Source organism: Triticum aestivum, chromosome 2D, assembly GCF_018294505.1.
Source record: "Triticum aestivum cultivar Chinese Spring chromosome 2D, IWGSC CS RefSeq v2.1, whole genome shotgun sequence".
In the NCBI taxonomy this organism is placed as follows: domain Eukaryota; kingdom Viridiplantae; phylum Streptophyta; class Magnoliopsida; order Poales; family Poaceae; genus Triticum; species Triticum aestivum.
In genome coordinates this window covers 325,766,779-325,787,459 of record NC_057799.1, presented here as the reverse complement: position 1 = coordinate 325,787,459, position 20,681 = coordinate 325,766,779, and the positions used below count along the sequence as shown (strand labels likewise).

The window sequence follows — 20,681 nt, the reverse complement described above, 5'->3', positions numbered from 1 at the left end:
TGATGATACCGGGTTTTGTCACAATTATCGTCATAGAAGTGTCATATGTATGACAGAAAAAAAATTCGTTCGGCCCAAAATGTCACGGATGTGTCTTTTTTTTGTAGTGTATGTAATTCCCTTTGTCTATCGGTATGTTACTTGCCCGAGGTTCGATCGTTGGTATCTTCATACCTAGTTCAATCTCGTTGCTGGCAAGTCTATTTACTTGTTCCGTAATACGTCATCTCGTAACTAACTCCCTAGTCACTTTGCTTGCAAGCTTCTTGTGATGTGTATTACCAATAGGGCCCAGAGATACCTCTCCGATACTCGGATGATAAATCCTAATATCGATCCATGCCAACTCAACAGACACCTTTGGAGATACCTGTAGAGCATCTTTATGATCACCCAGTTACGTTGTGATGTTTGATAACACACAAGGTATTCCTGCGATATCCGAGAGTTGCGTGATCTCATAGTCGAAGGAATATGTATTTGACATTAAGAAAGCAATAGCAATAAACTGAACGATCATATGCTAAGCTAACGGATATGTATTCTCCTAATGATGTGATCCCGTTATCAAGTGACAACACATGTATATGGTTAGGAAACCTTTACCATTTTTTATCAACGAGCTAGTCTAGTAGAGGCTCATTAGGGACACGGTATTTGTTTATGTATCCACACATGTATCTAAGTTTCCAATTAATACAATTCTAGCATGAATAATAAACCTTTATCATGAATAAGGAAATATAATAATAACAACTTTATTATTGCCTCTAGGGCATATTTCCATCAGAAGGCGATGTGGAGGATGGAGTTGGGGGCGAGGTGATGGAATTGGATGTCATAGAAATAAAGGAGACCTCAGAGGAATGGATGGATGGGCAATTCAAAACCTCGGATGAGATGCGGGATGAAGACGACACACTCACCTGTGAGGGGCTCCAGCACCATGACAGAGGAGTTTTCCGATGACCATCCAATGGGTGGGAAGCGACACCGAGCAACATCAGGCACCGAAAGATATCTGAGCGCTTGGAGCTCGATCTCCCCCAATGACGGCAGACGGAAGGCATTGCTCCCTCTTGCTCGCTGCCTTCTCCGCATCGCCAGCAGCCCCCTCACTTCCAGCGGTGTCCATTGTATTACCCTGGGAGGCTTTCGCCACCACGACTCGGGTTCCCTTTCTAGTCATCGCTAGAGAATGGAAGGATGGAGAAGGGGGTCGAAAGCGTTTTGGGCTCTATTCTTCGGGCGCTGGAGCCTGAAGATGATGGGATGATGATACGTCTCCAACGTATATATAATTTTTTATTGTTCCATGCTATTATAGTATGAATCTTAGATGTTTTATATAACTTTTTGTGGTATTTTATATCATTTTTTGGGACTAACCTATTAACACAGTGCCAAGTGCCAGTTGTTGTTTTCTGCTTGTTTTGGTTTTCTAGGAAATCAGTACCAAACGGAGTCCAAATGCTACGAAACTTTTTGACATTTTTTTCTGGACAAAAAGACCCTAGAAGCTTTGGGAGGAGACCAGACGATAAGTGAGGAGACGACAAGGCAACAGGGCGCGCCCAGGGGGTAGGCGCGCCCTGATGCCTTGTGGGCCCCATGTGGATCGGTTTGACCTATTTCCACCTCTATAAATTCTCTAAAATTGGGGAACCAACACAGAGCCACCCCAAACACTTTTTCCACCACCGCAAGTTTCTGTTCTTCTGCGATCCCATCTACAGGCCTTTTCCGATACTATACCGAGGGGGAATCAATCACGGAGGGCTTCTACATCATCCTTGCTGCCCTTCGATGATGCGTGAGTAGTTCACCACCGACCTACGGGTCCATAGCTAGTAGCTAGATGGCTTCTTCTCTCTCTTTGACCTTCATTACAATGTTCTCCTCGATGTTCTTGGAGTTCTATTTGATGTAATCTTCTTTTGCGGTGTGTTTGTTGGGATCCGATGAATTGTTGGTTTATGATCTGAATTTTTATGAATATTAATTGAGTCTTCTCTGAACTCTTTTATGCAGGATTGTTATAGCTTTGCATTTCTCTCCGACCTATCCATTTGGTTTGGCCAACTAGGTTGATTTATCTTGCAATGGGAGGGGTGCTTTGTAATGGGTTCAATCTTGCGGTGCTCTATATCCCAGTGACAGAAAGGGAAAAGACACGTATTTGTATTGTTTCCATTAAGGGGAATTCGAAGGGGTTTATTCATATTGATTGGATTTATTTTTTCTACATGATGTCATCTTGCTTAAGGTGTTACTCCATTTTATACTTAATACACTAGATGCATGCTGGATAGCGGTCGATGGGTGGAGTAATAGTAGTAGATGCAGGCAGGAGTTGGTCTACTTGTCTCGGACGTGATGCCTATATACATGATCATTTCCTTGAATATCGTCATAACTATGCACTTTTCTATCAATTGCCCAATAGTAATTTGTTCACCCACCGTATGCTATATGTTCGAGAGAGAAGCCTCTAGTGAAAACTGTGGCCCCGGGTCTACTTTTCTCATATATAAAAACACAAAAATACCTTGCTGCAATTTTATATTTTATTTTATTTTATCTTTATATTTCATCTATCTACCACTACAAGATTTAATAGTTGCAAGTAACCACCGAGGGGACTGACAACCCCCTTGTTTGCGTTGGGTGCAAGTATTTGCTTGTGTGTGTTGGTGTTGTTAACGAGGTTCTATGTGGTTCTCCTACTGGATTGATAACCTTGGTTCTTAACTGAGGAAATATTTATCTCTGTTGTACTACATCATCCTCTCCTCTTTCGAGGAAATCCCAACGCAACTCACAAGTAGCAGGAATAATTTTTGGCGTCGTTGCGAGGGAGACATCATCAAAACCTATCAAGTACCATCACACAAACTATCATGTACTTGTTCTTACTCTATTTTCCTTTTTATTTTCCCTTGCCTCTCGTTTTCATCTCCCCTATTTCTATTTTTTTTTACAAAAACACAAAAATATTTGGCTTCTTACTTTGCTCGTTGCCTTGATTTTAGTTACCTTCATGCAGACACTCAAAAACAGAAAGGAAAACTTAAGACATATGGATCCTCATCCACATGCTAATATTTTCAAAAGATCTAATTATGTTGAACCAATTGCTAGTGAGTTGAGTGCAGTTGATTATCTCTATGAAGTTTTGCTTGAAAATCATGATTCTGAAAATTGTGATGAAGTGTTAAAAGAAGAAATTTATAAAGTTATTCATGGTAGCTCCTTGAATGAAAAGCATGATTGCAAGATGTCACTATAAATTCTATTAATGTCAGTTGTGCTAATGATATGCAAAGCTGTAAGCTTGGGGACGATAATTTTGTTTATGTCCACTACTTATTGCAATGATCATGATTGGGGTGATGCTTCTTATGATCTTCAAATTTTATTTAAGCTTCATGATGATTATGACATTGATAATAATGTTTGCAATATATTGAAAGTGGGTTTGGAAGAGCGTCAACTTTAGGAAAAAACAATCCCACATATTTGGAGAGTGTTCAATCTTATGAAATTATTGATAAAAGTGGGTTGGAGAGGTTATGATTTTAGTTGATGTTAACCCCACTATTTTGGAAGAGTATAAAACCTTCATTTATGTGGATCATAGAAAGAATATTTTATATGATAGCTATATTGTTGAGTTTGATTATGATCCTATATGTAATTATTATGAGAGACGACATATGGTTTTAGAAATATTGATGTCACTAAATTACCTCTCTCCATGTTGAGAATGCTATTGTTTCTTTCTTCTTCCTTGCATATGCTAGATATTGCCTGCCTTGATAATTTGTTTTCCTATGAAATTCATATGCATAGGAAGTATGTTATACTTAATGTCTTTGTCACATGTTTTATGATGCTCTCTTTGTGCTTCAATTCTTGTCTTTCATGTGAGCATCGTTAAAATTCCAAGCCTATATTAATGGCTATAAAGAAAGAGCTTGTTTGGAGACAACCCAATAGTTTTCTGTTTTTTGTGTCTACACAATTATTCTACTATTATGATTGTGTTTTTATATTTTAATTAGTGTTTGTGATAAGTAAAGCCTTTGGGATGATTTGGTTGATAATTGACTTGATTCTGTGAATAAAACGGAAACTTTTGCGCCCAGTACTGGATTTTTTTTAACTCGGTCGAACATTATAAAATTAGGATTTTTTTTACACATGATTGATATACAAATTGCCCACATTGTCCTAAGTTTTCAAAAAAATAGAGTTACAAAAGTATTCCATTTGTTCAGATCATTACAGAATGTTTTGTCTTTGACAGATTATGTTTTCGTTGCATAGTTTGCTTGTTTTAATGATGTTATGGATTATATCAGGGGTATAAGTCATGGAGAAGTTAGAATACAGTAGGTATAATGCAACAAAAAATATGAATGGGTTGATAACAGTAGCTAAAGTCTATGATTTGCTTGTTACATTACACTAACGGATCTCACGAGGTTTCTGTTGAGTTTTGTGTGCTGAAGTTTTCAAGTTTTGTGTGAGATCACGATGAATGAAGGAATAAGGACCGGCAAGACCCTAAGATTGGGGATGCCCAAGTCACCCCAAGGTAATATTCAAGGACCACCAAGCATCTAAGCTTGGGGATGCCCCGTAAGGCATCTCCTCTTTCGTCTACGATCGATCGGTATATTACTTGGAGCTATATTTTGATTCATCACATGATATGAGTTTCGCTTGGAGCATCGTGTATTATAAGAGTCTTTGCTTTGTTTGATTTTTAGTTTTCCACAATAAGTGTTTGCTGCACACACCTTTTGAGAGGGACACACATTGATTCGTGATTTGATAGAATACTCTATGTGCTTCACTTATATCTTTTGAGCTAGGCAGTTGCTCTAGTGCGTCACTTATATCTTTTAGAGCACGGCGGTGGTTATATTTAAAAAAAATAGTTGCACTCTCATGCTTCACTTATATATTTTTGAGTGTCTAATAAATAGCAATGGCAATATGCACGAGTTATGAAATTGGTCCTGATATGATAGGTATTCAAGAGGGATATAATAAAAAAATTCATGTAGATCACTGGATATGATAAGTTTGATTCTTTGCAATAGTTTTGCGATATAGGCATGGTAATATGTGGGTTGTACTAGTGAGTAATTGTGGTTTATTAAGAATATTGGTGTTAAGGTTTGTGATTCGCAAAGCATGCAGGTATAGTCTCTCGTTATGCTAAGAAGTTGGAGCACGATTTATTATTGAGTGTCTTCCTTTGCGTGAAGGTCAGGGGCACGCGATGGTTAACTCCTACCAACCTCCCCCCTAGGGGCATGCGTAGTAGTACTTTGCTTTGAGGCCTAATAGACTTTCGCAATAAGTATGTGAGTTCTTTATGACTAATGTGAGTCCTTGGATTATACGCACTCTCACCTTTCCGCAATTTCCTAGCCTTTTCGATATCGTGCATTGCCCTTTCTCAACTCGAGAGTCAGTGCAAACCTTGCCGGTGCATCCAAACCCCGTGATATAATATGCTCTATCACACATAAGCCTCCTTATATCTTCTTCAAAATAGCCACCATACCTAAATATCATGGCATTTGCATAGCCATTTCGAGATGTATTGCCATGCAACTTCCACCGTTCCATTATTATGACATACATCTTCATTGTCATATTGCTTTGCATGATCATATAACTGACATACTATTTGTGGCTTAGCCACCGCTCATCATTATCATACATGTTACGCTAGTATCATTGTACATCCTAGTACACTGCTAGGGGCATTCATATAGAGTCATATGTTTTAGTTTTATCGAGTTGTAAGTAAATAGAAGTGTGATGGTCATAATTATTAGAGCATTGTCCCAATGAGGAAATAAAAAAAGAGAAAAAAGAGGCCAAAAAGAGCCCAACAAAAAAGAGAGAAAAAGAGAGAAGGGACAATGTTACTATCCTTTTACACACTTGTGTTTCAAAGTAGCACCATGTTTTTCATATAGAGAGTCTCCTATGTTGTCACTTTCATATACTAGTGGGAAATTTTCATTATAGAACTTGGCTTGTATATTCCGATGATGGGCTTTCTCAAATGCTGAGGTTTTCATGAGGAAGCAAGTTGGATGCACACCCACTTAGTTTTCAGTTTGAGCTTTCATACACTTATAGCTCTTTGTACATCCGTTGCATGACAATCCCTACTCCTCTCATTGACATCAATTAATGGGCATCTCCATAGCCTGTTGATTAGGCGCATTTATGTGAGACTATCTTCCTTTTTTGTCTTCCCCTAATTAATCTCTACCACCACATTCTATTCCACCCATAGTGCTATGTCCATGGCTTACGCTCATGTATTGCGTGGGGGTTGAAAAAGTTGAAGCCCGTTAAAAAGTATGAACCAATTGCTTGGCTAACACCGGGGTTGTACATGATTTATATTTTGTGTTAAGAAGATGGAGCATGACAACACTATATGATTTTGTAGGGATAGCATTCTTTAGCATTTTTATTTTGAAAGGCATGATTAATTGTTTGTTGGCATGACTGAGTATTGATGTCTTTTTCTGTCAAATTATAGATTATTGCTTTGAATCATTCGGATCTTAAATATTCATACCATAAAAGAAAGATTACATGATGAACATGTTAGGTAGCATTCCACATCAAAAATTCTGTTTTTATCATTTACCTACTCGAGGATGAGCAGGAATTAAGCTTGGGGATGCTTGATATATCCCCAACATATCTAGAATTTTTTATTGTTCCATGCTATTATAGTATCGATCTTGGATCTTTTATATCATTTTGTGCTATTTTATACCAATTTATAGGACTAACCTATTAACCCAATGTCAAGTGCCAGTTGCTGTTTTATGCTTGTTTTTGGTTTTCCAGGAAATCAGTACCAAATGGAGTCCAAACGCTATGAAACTTTTTGATGATTTTTTCGGACAAAAGTGACCCTAGAAGCTTCGGGAGGAGACCAGACGAGAAACGAGGAGATGATAAGGCAACAGGGTGCGCCCAGGGGGGTAGGCGCATCCTGATGCCTTGTGTGCCCCACATGGCTTCGTATGACCTAATTCCACCTCTATAAATTCTCCAAAACTGGGAAATCAGTGTTGGAAATATGCCCTATAGGCAATAATAAAATGGTTATTATCATATTTCCCGTTCATGATAAATGTTAATTATTCATGCTAGAATAGTATTGGTCGGAAACTTAAATACATGCGTGAATACATAAACTACACCATGTCCCTAGTAAGCCTCTACTAGACTAGCTCGTTGATCAAAGATAGTTATGGTTTCCTAACCATAGACATGAGTTGTCATTTGATAACCGGATCACATCATTAGGAGAATGATGTGATGGACAGACCCAACCATAAGCTTAACATCAGATTGTTTAGTTATTTGTTATAGCTTTCTTAGTGCCAAGTATCTGCTCCTTAGACCATGAGATCATGCCACTCCCGGATACCGGAGGAATGCCTTGTGTGCTATCAAAAATCACTTCATAACTGGGTGATCATAAAAGTGCTCTACAGGTATCTCCGAAGGTGTCTGTTGGGCTGCATGGACCAAGACTGGGATTTGTCGCTCCGTGTGACGGAGAGATATCTCTGGGCCCTCTCGGTAATACAACATCATAAGAAGCTTCATGTGACTAATGAGTTTAGTCATGGGATCTTGTATTACGAAACGAGTAAAGAGACTTGTCAGTAACGAGATTGAACTAGGTAAGGAGATACCGACGATCGAATCTCGGACAAGTAACATATCGCCGGACAAAGGGAATTGCATACGGGATTGACTGAATCCTAGACATCGTGGTTCAACCGATAAAGATCTTCGGTGAATATGTAGGAACCAATATGGGCATCCAGGTTCCGCTATTGGTTATTGACCGAAGAGGAGCCTCGGTTATATCTGCATAATTCTCGAACCCGTAGGGTCGCACGCTTAACGTTCGGTAGCGCTAGGGTAGTATTGAGGTATTAATAGTGGAAAATTCAAAGGTTGTTCGGAGTCCCGGATGGGATCTGAGACGTCACAGGGAGATTTGGATTGGTCCGAAGGTAAATATTTATATATGGAAAGTTGTTGTCGGGGTTCTAGGAAAAAGTCCGGTTTTTTGGGTATTTTACCGAGAAGCCACCGGAAGGTTCCAGAGGGTTCTGGAAGTCCTCGAAGGGTTCCACCACGTCCCATACAGTAGCATGGGCTGTAGGGGAGCGCCCTGGCCTTAGTGGTCTAGGGCACCAGCCCCTACAAGGCCCATGCGTATGGGGGAGGGGAAACCCTAAGGGGGAGGGCCTCCACTTGGCTTGGAGGGCACTCCTCCCCCTTTGGCCGTCGCCCCTGCCTTGGGATGGGGGCTATTGCTGCCACGCCCCTACCTCACCCCTTTATATAGTGGAGAGGCGTAGGGGCATCTGGCCCTTCCATGCTTGCCCCGTCTCCCTCCCGTTACTCCTCCATGTTTCGTAAACGCAAGGCGAAGCCCTGTTAGAGTTCCGCTGCCACCACCACCAACACGCTGTTGTGTTGGTTCATATCTCATCTACCTCCTCTCCCTCCCTTGCTAGATCAAGAAGGAGAGGACACCTAAGCCATACGTGTGCTAAACTAGGAGGTGCTGCACATGCGGTACTTGGATCGGATTGGATCGCGACGCGAGTACGACTACACCAACAGCGATCTCTAGATCGTTAACGCTTTTTGTCGCAGGAAACCATGGCCACCAATGGGACCAGAAGGCCCCTTGCTGGTTCGGCAGGGGGGCGTCGCGTTGCACAAAGAGCAGACGAGCGTGGGGCCGCATGGCAGAGATCACGAAGGCATTTTTACCCAAGTTTGGGCTGCCGTGAGGCGTAAAACCCTATTCCCGCTTTAGTGGATTGATGGTGGAAAGGTGGTGGTGGAGCGTAGTACACTTGCCCGGCAAGGGTTGCCTCGGGGCAGTAGTGGCTACGCGCATATGGGGGTGTGAGTTATCCAATCAGCTAACCCTTTCTATGGTTGCCATGGGCCTCCTTTTATAGATCAAGGGGTTACCACAATGGCAAAGTAGTCATTATGCACTGATAAGATAGCAAACAGTGCTATCATACCTAACTCTGCGGGCTGACAGGGCACATTAAATTCATCGCTCAACGTCACATCGTTGGTTTCCCAGCAAGGCTTGCCAGGCTATATAGTCAGCTCCAGGCTTGCTCGATTGACACATCGCAGGACGAGTGTCACCTACAGGTATTTCGTGTACGGAGAGGCTGCCATGTGGTGAATGGCTGCCACTTACTCACTTCGCGGCTTGACACCGCACTGATTGACGACGTGGGTTGTGGCGGAGTAGTTGGTGAGGTGGTGATCAACACATTTCATATACATCTTCTGGCACTCAAATATGCGGTTTATTGAGTTATATTCATTCATTTCTTGCTATGAATTGTTGAATTTGTGAATGATAATCATATAAAGGGGTGATTTACTACTCAGTGGTTTGTTTTGCAGAAAAGTGTGAGAAGGCACTATAAACTTCAAGATCCGGACTAAGTGGCTAAGAGAACGAAGAAGAGGAGGAAGAATGGACTTGTGCGAGAAGAAACAAAGTAACCAGGGGGCCAACTAGAGAAGAGAGGGATTTTCTTGTGAAGAAAGAAGGAAGCAGGAGGGCCATTGTGCAAATGGAAGATCAGATCGAGGGGTCAAAATCCCTAGTCCATCTACAATTCCCCTCGGGCCTGGCAAATCTCTCTTCTCCCTCACCCCACCTTCTCCACCACCGCGGCCAGGCCGGCGTGGCGGCGTGCCACACAGCCATCCATCCACTCGATCTGCACCATCCACCATGCCATCACCAGCGCCATCTTCGCCACCATCCACCAGCACCACCATCGGCGCCCGATCCACCACCGCGCCTCCATCAACGCCGCCACCAGCACCGCCTCACCACCTCGCGCCGCCTCCCATCCATCTCCCTGCTGCTCCTCCACCTTTCTTCTCCTCCTAACCCTACTGATGTTCTTCTTCTCTTCTCCATCTACTGATGCTTCCTCTGCTTCCCTTGCTTTGCTTCTTTCTTTGCCTTGCTTCTGCTCCACCACCTCTCAATTTCTCTCTGTACCTCTGCTGCTGCTCCTTCTTCGCCTACCTCGCTGCTTCCCTGCTTCTTCTCTGAATCTCCCAAACGCTGCTGCTACCTGCTCTCTCCAGCGTCCACTTACTGCTCCTCTCCAGCGCCCCCTTGCTGCTCCTCACTCCCTGATGCTCTGCTTCTTTTCTGTATTCCCAATCCTGGTGCAGTTTCTATCTCTTTCTCTCTCTGTAATTCACAAGAGTTAGTACTGTATAATATAGTGATTTGTTCAATTTCAGACTTGTGTTTGTAGTGTTACATTGCTGATCTGTGAGCTGAACCGTGACATGTGTCACTTAGTTTGTATGCTTGATAATTAGCTATATATATCCCATGTCCATTTCTTGCTTAAGAACCTTGTTACATTGTGTAGTCTTTGTGTTAGTGCAAGTACGTGTGATATAATATACATTTGTGCGTGTCAGTGATGTGATGCATTTTATGTTCTATCCTACAACCTTGTTTCTTCACCTTGTTAAATGTTAGATAGTTTTATATATGTTCATGTCTTTTTAGTTCCCTAGCCGTTTGATGTTTGCTTGTGTTAGCATTAAATTCCTCGAGTAATATGCAAATTGCCAAAAAGACAGTATAGAAAATTTGAATCTCCCTTTGCTTATTTTGCATTTTCTTTGGCAACGATCTTCAGGAACTACCTTGTTTAGTTTAGGTTTATTTTCTTGCATTCATAGTCTGAATTGTGTTACCTAGCTTTATCCGAGCATGATCATTGACTTGCCTAGTCCCTGTGGAGAACACGACACACTCGCAGTTTGGGCGAAATATCCAACTGTACTTTCAATGGATCATTTTGGCGCCGTTGCCAGGGACTAGCGTCGAACGATTGTGTGAAGCTATAGACTAGGTTTTGCTTCTTTTTCTATCTAGTGCCATATATTTGTGATATATCTCTTACCCCTAACCACTGTTCTAGTTATCTTCTCTTTCTTTTCTTGTTCATTTTGTAGGTTGAATTGTCTTCTTGGAAATGGCATTCTACTCAGATCATCATGCTTATGCGAGCAACACTACAAACAGCCGGAAAGTATTCAAGAACTGATAAGTAAGATTTCCCATCGATTAGATGATTTAGCTCGGCAACGAGAAGTAGTTTTTGAGGATAGGCCTAGCTCTTATGATCCTTATTCTAGAGGTCATCCTTATGTTGCTCCTATATGCCATATTTGTGAATTTCAGGGCCATTCACCCGCTGAATGTCAGCGTGGTTACTCTCACCCTCCCGATTTTTATGGCATGAGCTTCGCCCCACAGCCTAGCTCATACCAAAACAATTACTCATATGGGTGGCCTGAAAACCAGAATATGTCATATAGGAACAACAACCCTGAGATCTCATCGTTTGCCTCTAGTAATCCATTGCAGGGAATTAGGTACAATGAGGAGAGCAACAACTATGCACCACAGCAGTTTTATTCAGCTCTTATTCATGTACCTCAACACCGGGAGATGTGTCCAATGGAGTTAAATGGTCCTCCACTTGGTCAACCAACAACTCCAGCACCTGTTGAGCAATCTCATGCACAAGTGCCCACACAAGATGAGTTCGATGACATAGACAAGCTCACATTGCTTAGTCTCGAGTTCACTTGGAGTGCGGAAGATGATCCTATTAGGAAGGTGATACTAGAGGAAATGAAGAAGATCAAGAGTGGCAAAGAGCTAGTGGAAGAAGTAAGGAAGATTGAGAAGAATATCAACGCTGGCAGTACTATATCATCACAGCTTGAGTTTAGTGTGGCTGAGATATCCATTGATACATGTGAGGTTCCAACACCTTCACATTCAGCTGAGCAAGATAGCGAGAGTCCATAGGAAGAGATAGTTCAGATCCAAGAAGAAATTCTCGAAGCCAAGGAACAAGATGATCCAGAGCTCGAATACCCAAATGAACAAGTTGAAGATCCAATGTCTACCACTCCCGAAGAAGTAGAAGAAGCTGTTGTAGTTGAAGATGAAGAACCAGAAATTCATTTGCCTATTGTCATACAAGAGCGTGATGTAGCAGGTTTATCTAATCCTCATGATGACATGCGTCCAGATGATCTGTTTGCTACTACTTTGCATTGCATGATACCATCAATTAAGCTAGACTCGAAAAACTATTTGCTTGGACATGATCATACATACCCTGTTATTGGCATTTCTCTCATTTTATGATGACACTTACTCTCCTCATGCTAGACCTATGCTTAATGATAAATATCATCCTTATGCTAGCATTGAGCTTACTGATTTCTACCATCCTAAACATGTGCTTTATAGCTATGCTTATGTAATTGGGTACTCTATTGATGATTTAGAGGGAATTACTCCTGTCACTCGTATTGTCTCTTTGGTTGAGTGCCTTTTCAGGTTTTTGCTTGTGCACCAATCAATACATGCTGACCAGGTTCAAGGTGACATTCCTTGGGACCCCGGTGGACTCAGAGCATGGTGATGAGGAGAAGCAGGGGGCAAACACGAAGAAGAGTGAAGCTGGAGCATCCATGAGGAAGCAAAGGAGAAGAGCTGCAGTTGGTGAGATGATCGAGCGAGTGCTACATCATCAAAGCCCGGTGAGCTGTTTCATGACCCATTTTGAAATCATCATCCATTGATGCTTGCTGAATTAAATTGCTATTTGGGTTGCTTGTGCCATTTCTTAAATGTTGTCCCACTGAATTTCACCTTTGACATATGGTGCTTGATGAGAATATGCAAACTGATTGTTGAATGCCTTGTAAACTAGTGATCTACACCCTGTTTGCTTTGCTGAAATTAGTGAGAACTATTAGTTTTGAGTGCTCAAATCCCTAGTGCACTAGTAAACTTTATCATTTTCTGCTTTTACCTTGATACACTTAGGTCATTAAGTGTTAGATGCTGAGTTTGTGCCTATTGTGTTCCCATTGAGAGCAATCACTTTACCACTATGGACTAGTGAAGCAGCACAAAGTTTGTGGAGGAGCAACTCCACCTTGCTGCTACAATGTGTACAGCACAAGTGTTGAAGGAACAGCTTCAACGTGCTGCGCTAGATATCGCTCTAGAGGCGAATGTAGGTTGATAGGGCAGCAAGAGTTCAATCCAGAACTCCTAGGGCACAAGATCTACTCCAAGATCTTAGATAAGAACAACAAGTTCTATTATAGGTAGGGATACATAGTCTGCCTCCAAAGTAGAGGCGAAGACCTTTATTTATAGGGCTTTGGGAAGCCTTCACATACTTCTACTTATAGCTGGAATACTCTAGAAAACATTATGTAAGTTTCACCATTCTACTCATAGCTACTCACAACTAGAAGACTCTAGAAAACAGTAGGTAGGATAGAAAAGAAAAGGAAAGAAATACTACACTAGAGTGGAAGCATCTAGAAGTAGCCAAACAGATCTGGCATGTGTTTTCTTTCTTCTCATCTAGTGTTCCTCATCAACTAGTATGCTATGTTCCCTGGATCGGTAGCATGTGAACCAGACATGGCGAAGTGAGGATCCCTGTTTTTGTACTTATGCGTTGTTCATTTAAAATAAGTAATAATGAATAAATAAGTCTGACTACCTACAGTAGCATGTCATGTTCCCTGGATCGGTGGCATGTGAAATCGGGTTAGCTTGGGCAGTAATCAATAATAAAAATGTAATTGTCGAACCAGGTGTATACCATGTTCTCGGGATCGGTGGTATGTTCCTTTGGGGAGACAAACAAAAAAACTAATAATTGGTCGAGCCAGGTGTATACCATGTTCTCCGGATCGGTGGTATGTTCCTTTGGTGAGACCGATAAAATATTATCATTATTTCCTTCAAATTTAATAAGTGGTTCAACCACAATGTTATATTTCTGCAAATAAGTGTTTTAATTAAAGTTCCTTTTGTTCTCAGGATCATGCTCTCTTTAGGAACGTGTTGGCACAGTCAGCATTTGAACTTGCTAATCTTCGTTTATCATTGCAAAAGTTTAAAATGGTCGAGTTTACTAGTGTCCTATTGATATGTAGCACTCTTAACCATTAATTTTCACTAGGAAAGTCCAAAGCATGCACTGTTTAGAGATCTACTTCACTTGACATTCTCTAGTCAGGTCACTGTTCACTATCTTGCCTTTGTCATATTCCTTTGCTTGAGGACAAGCAAAGATTTAAGTGTGGGGGAACTTGATCAACACATTTCATATACATCTTTTGGCACTCAAATATGCGGTTTATTGAGTTATATTCATTCATTTCTTGCTATGAATTGTTGAATTTGTGAATGATAATCATATAAAGGGGTGATTTACTACTCAGTGGTTTGTTTTGCAGAAAAGTGTGAGAAGGCACTATAAACTTCAAGATCCGGACTAAGTGGCTAAGAGAACGAAGAAGAGGAGGAAGAATGGACTTGTGCGAGAAGAAACAAAGTAACCAGGGGGCCAACTAGAGAAGAGAGGGATTTTCTTGTGAAGAAAGAAGGAAGCAGGAGGGCCATTGTGCAAATGGAAGATCAGATCGAGGGGTCAAAATCCCTAGTCCATCTACAATTCCCCTCGGGCCTGGCAAATCTCTCTTCTCCCTCACCCCACCTTCTCCACCACCGCGGCCAGGCCGGCGTGGCGGCGTGCCACACAGCCATCCATCCACTCGATCTGCACCATCCACCATGCCATCACCAGCGCCATCTTCGCCACCATCCACCAGCACCAGCACCGGCGCCCGATCCACCACCGCGCCTCCATCAACGCCGCCACCAGCACCGCCTCACCACCTCGCGCCGCCTCCCATCCATCTCCCTGCTGCTCCTCCACCTTTCTTCTCCTCCTAACCCTACTGATGTTCTTCTTCTCTTCTCCATCTACTGCTGCTTCCTCTGCTTCCCTTGCTCTGTTTCTTTCTTTGCCTTGCTTCTGCTCCACCACCTCTCAGTTTCTCTCTGTACCTCTGCTGCTGCTCCTTCTTCGCCTACCTCGCTGCTTCCCTGCTTCTTCTCTGAATCTCCCAAACGCTGTTGCTGCTACCTGCTCTCTCCAGCGTCCACTTACTGCTCCTCTCCAGCGCCCCCTTGCTGCTCCTCACTCCCTGATGCTCTGCTTCTTTTCTGTATTCCCAATCCTGCTGCAGTTTCTATCTCTTTCTCTCTCTGTAATTCACAGGAGTTAGTACTGTATAATATAGTGATTTGTTCAATTTCAGACTTGTGTTTGTAGTGTTACATTGCTGATCTGTGAGCTGAACCGTGGCATGTGTCACTTAGTTTGTATGATTGATAATTAGCTATATATATCCCATGTCCATTTCTTGCTTAAGAACCTTCTTACATTGTGTAGTCTTTGTGTTAGTGCAAGTACGTGTGATATAATATACATTTGTGCGTGTCTGATGTGATGCATTTTATGTTCTATCCTACAACCTTGTTTCTTCACCCTGTTAAATGTTAGATAGTTTTATATATGTTCATGTATTTGATTCCCTAGCCGTTTGATGTTTGCTTGTGTTAGCATTAAATTCCTCGAGTAATATGCAAATTTCCAAAAAGACAGTATAGAAAATCTGAATCTCCCTTTGCTTATTTTGCATTTTCTTTGGCGACGATCTTCGGGAACTACCTTGTTTAGTTTAGGTTTATTTTCTTGCATTCATACTCTGAATTGTGTTACCTAGCTTTATCTGAGCATGATCATTGACTTGCCTAGTCCCTATGGAGAACACGACACACTCGCAGTTCGGGCAAAATATCCCGTTGTACTTTCAATGGATCAGGTGGTTTTGCCTCTGTGTGCCCCGGCAGGCCCTGTCGAGACGTCTTGGCCGTCTTCTTCTAGGGGTGGCCTCGCCCCTTGCCGAGCTCGCTTGCCCGGCAAAGGAGGCCCTTCTTCTGATGGTATCTTGCTTCTCTGGCTTGGTCTTGGTCCCTCTGATCTGCATGTTGGTTCTTTGGAGATCTTGGTTCCTTGTATTCTGACTTGATCTTGACTTGCCTGTGCACGAGTCAGGGGAAAAATGCATACCCCTGTATATTTTTTCCGACATAAGCCCCCGGGCCTAAGCCATACGTGTCGCATGGCACGTTGGGTTAGGCCCCCAAACCGTGCGTGAACACGTGGCAGGAGGGGGCTGCGCATGCCGGTTTGCCACGAAGACTAATCAATCCAACGTCCACTTTGCGCAATTACTGCGCGTCGTGGGGTCGTGGGGCTATTGAAATTAAGGTAAAACAGTAACTTTCTAAAGCGTCACGCTCTTGCCCCGCATTCCCCCTTAAGAACAGGGAAAAGCGGAGCGGCACGGTTCACTTGTCTCTTGCCCCGCTCCCCCATCTTCTTCCTCCGCAAGCCAAGCGATAGTTCCTTCCCCCGTTCGCCGTCGTCCCTCCCACCGCACCCCCTCTTCTTCCGCAACACCACCGCGGGCATGGGGAAGAAACCCGCGGAGAAAGGAAGGCCGACGGACGCGATGAAGGAGGTCACCGCCGAGGGAAGCAGGAGAGCGGCGGAGCTGAACAAGAAGCAGAGGGAGGATGTCGTCTTCATCCTGTCGAACTTGAGCGGCACAGTCCTTCAGGCAAGGTATGGGTATCTGTGGGGGAGGCCCGTTCCGAAAGAGCACGGGGCGCCCAAAGTTTTGGCGGCGGGAAATGACGATCCATCGAACTCATATTGATTCTTCTGCGCTTATTTTATCTATGGCCTCTGCTCCCCCTTCTCCAAGTTCTTTGAGGCAATCATGAATATCTATGGATTCCACCTCCTCAACTTCACGCCAAATGCAATGGCGACCATGGCCATTTTCGCGCATTTGTGTGAGAATTTCGTTGGAGTTAGGACCAATGTGGATCTGTTCCGGCATTACTTCATTCCGTGGGTGGAGAACAAGGGCCACCGCTCCGGAGTCATTAGCTGGATGCCACGGGTGGCGAGGAAGATCTGGGATTACCTTCCTGGGTACCAGCGCGAGAGGTGGGATCAATGGAGAGGGGATTGGTGTTGGATTCAAGATGAGGAAGCCCCCGAGTTTTGCGAAGCACGGAAGGAATGTGTTGAGCATGGCAAGACATGGAGCGCCAAAGGCCTTACTGAGGATAGGCTGCGCCCGGCAATCAATAGGATTACCCGCTTGAAGACTGCCGGGTTAACCATCGAACATGTGGGGGTAGATTTTCTTCTCCGCCGTGTCTCGCCGCTGCAGGAAAGGGACAGGCATGCACGGCTGTATGGTGATGCTACGGATGGGATGAGGCTGCTCCCAGGGTTGGCCAACAACTTATCAGTTTATGACCATGGCTGGCTGTGCGACCAATTGTTTGGTTGCTTCGAGCTGTTCAAGCTCCCGGCAACCGTTATCCCTCTGAACATTAATTCTGCCTAGGACCAGATACATAAATGCATGCCGGACTACAATGCCGAAGGGGTAGCGAGCACCTGGCAGCTACCCACCCTGGATGAAGAGCTCCAATGGTCGAACACCCTAGTGGAGAAGGCCACCTGGACCGAAACTGGAATGTATAAACGCACCTCCTCTGTAGAGGTGGCGTATATCTTGAAGAGGGTCAAGGAGGACAAGGCCGCCCGCCTCGCGGAGATGGAGAAGGCTGCAAAGGCCGGGAAGGGAAAGGGGAAGGCTGAGGACAGGAGTTCTTCCCACGGTGGCAGCGAGGCGCAAACCACAGAAGGAGCTGCCGGGGAAGAGCTTGCCGGGGATAACTCTGCCGGGCTAGAGGACCTAGCCACGGCAGCAACGAAGCTTGCCGGAGAGTTCTGCCCCTCTATCTCTAAAGAGAGGACGGGGGTCTCCACCTCCCATGGAGTTCAACATGAACTCCATGCTCATCGAAGAAGAGTAAGGAATATTTTTCCTTTCGTGGATAGCTTGTGCGTACCTAATCACTCTTGCTGACTAACCTCTTGCTCTTGTTGTTGCCGGCAGGGAAGTGGAGGAGGACACGGAAACCCTCGTTCACCGTTCCTGGAAGAGGCTCCGATGTCTTGGGTCGTTGAAGGGCGCAGAGAGCTCGACCTTGACAGGGGGTGATGCAGAGGACCCCGTGCCGAGCCCCCAGTCCAGCCCTCGACCCGGGATTGGAGACTTGGTCCCATCCACCGGAGGTGATGGGGACGGTCTCCCTGTTCCCCCAGGCGGAGGGGGAGGTGAGATGACGCAGGGCGAGCCCCTCCTTGAGGGGCACGCTTCCCCCATCGCTCGAGCCGAAGAGACCCCTACGGATCCTTCCGCGGATGAGGCTGCGCAGAAGGCTGTCGGGACTACCACTGCAGAGGGCGAAGTTCATGGCCCGGCAATAGCTGTTGCCGGGGAAACAGAGGTTCCTCCCCGGAAGACTTCCCCAGGTATTTCACTTATTTCTTCTTTTCTTTCTTGCTCTGATTGCTTCTCCTGATTCCTCCATTCGCTTGAGACTTCCGTTTCTTCGTTATTCACTGGCCCTTTCACGTGCAGTCCCTCAAGTCGAGGAACCAGAGCTGCTGGAGGTGGTGGCTGATATAGGAAGGGCTCCGTAGATGAGGCCATAGAGATTGTTGCCTCTGAAGGACAGGATCTTGCTGCCGGGGACGCACAAGGCCCCTTGGTAGTGATGGAGCATTCTTCGGAGGACGTCCCGGTAGAGGAAGTGGTCGTCGAGGTGAAAATCCCACTCCAGACTATGGACCCATTCCCCTCCACCGGGACTGTTGCTGAGATTCCGCCACCCTCCTCAAGCACGCTGGCCATGGTGCTGTCGCCACCCGAAGCTGGAGCCCCCGGCCCGTCTCAGTCGACAGGTGCGGAGCTCGATGAGGAACTCCAACGCCTCCTGGTGCCGCTGTATCAAGAGGCTGGGGAGGATGATGAATCAGTCGCCGTTGCAATGGACATGTCCTTCATGGAATCCATGGCGGCAGGCGTGAGAGAGATGCAGGTCTGGCACAACCAGAAGTGGCAGGCGCTCAAGGAGCGGCGCGAATCCGCCAGCAAGGTTGACCAGAAGCTGAAGGATAAGTGCCTAGAGTTGCACGAGTGGCATGACAAGTAGTTCAAGGTGCTCCTGAGGTAGCAAGAGACCCTCCTAATGACGAGAGAAGACGTCATGGCCCGCGAGGTGCGTCTGGTGGACCACAAGGCGTCTCTAGATGCCAAAGAGCGAGAGATCTCCCTCCGGGAGGAGAAGCTCAAAGCCACTCTCCGTGCCAAGGATGAAGACCTGGAGGCTCTTGTGCAGCAGCGCACCAAGGAAGTGGAGAACAAGCACGGAGCTACCCTGGACGCCCTTCCCGTTGACCATGCTGCTCAGCTGAAGAAGCTTACTGATGATCTGGTTGCTGCATCTGCTGCCAAGACTGGCCTCGACCGGCAGGTGACTAAGCTGAATGAGGATCTCACCAGGGGCGCCAAGGAGGTGGAGGCACTCAAAGAGGGAGCACGGCAGGCGGAGATTCTCTTGGCTGATGTGCAGTCGCAGCTCTCTTCCAGACCCAGAGCCTTGATACTGCCAACGGCAACATCTCGGATATGAAGGCGAGGATCGACACATTGGCGCGTTCGGCGGAGTCCCTTGAGTCCCGCCAGCAGTTGCTGTCCAAGGAATTGGACACCGTGAAGCGTGTCCGGCATGATGCAGAGGACACGCTGAAGGATCAGGTCGATCAGGTTAACCTCTGGATTAAGAGCCTAATTGACATGGCCGAGTGTCTTGGTGCTCAGGCTGCGGTGATGGGCATGGACGGCCCAGTCTTCTCGGTCAGCAAGCATGAGGTCCCAAGCGTCAAGCTGGGACTCTTCTTCAATGAACTGATCGAGAAGCTAAAGGTGCATGAAGAGGGGAGGGCCGAGCGTTTTGCGACCGAGTCCCGGAAGCTTGCCTGTGACGCCCTCTTCATGGTCTTGAGCAATATTGATTGCCGCCATTCGGACCTCGACCTTGATGATGGATTCAAGAAGCAAGCCGCCAGCGGGTGCCGACATCACAGCTGCCAAGGAGAAAGCTGCTCCCTGGGCCGACAGGGTTCTCCATGTTTGAACTGCTCCACCTGGCCATCAGACCAAGTATCGGGCCGCTGTCGCTTTTGTGTTGCCCTGTAATGAAACATGACATATATTTTGCGTTTAGTCACTCTATTTCTAGCGTTTGCGTGAAACTGATATTCCTAGCTGGATTTTAAATGCGTGTATATCCCTTTGAGATTTATATGTTTGTGTTCGTATGATCAATCCCTATGTATGCTCTGGATGCCTGCAGATATCATATTGCCGCGATCGTCGTAAGGGTCCGTCCCTTAACAGTCATCTTGGCGTGGATGCGTCCCGGCAGGTTTTTCCTAGGTAGCTCTCGATGCAGCCTCTTAACCTGCGAGCATGGCTCGGGATAGGACAATGGTGCGATCAAAGAAACTAGCCAAGGTTCCATCACATGAAGGTTTTCACGATACGAACACTCGGTAAGGTCAAGGGATAAACAACTGCAAAGGTCCGGAATGTATTGACAAGAAGAGATAATGTGTACTTAGCTTTCGTTTTAAGCTTCTTTTCCCCTCTGCCGGGCCACGCATGTGTGGCGCGCGCACGCGATGCCC

The 20,681-nt window shown here is 45.0% G+C and overlaps 1 long non-coding RNA gene across 1 annotated transcript; it reads left to right on the top strand.

Annotated features, from left to right (window-relative positions):
• The first annotated feature begins 9,393 nt into the window (after nt 1-9,393).
• Nucleotides 9,394-15,400, top strand: LOC123052969 (uncharacterized). Its single transcript, XR_006425224.1, has 2 exons — nt 9,394-10,305; nt 11,113-15,400. It is a non-coding gene; the product is annotated as an uncharacterized lncRNA (long non-coding RNA).
• Nucleotides 15,401-20,681: the final 5,281 nt, after the last annotated feature.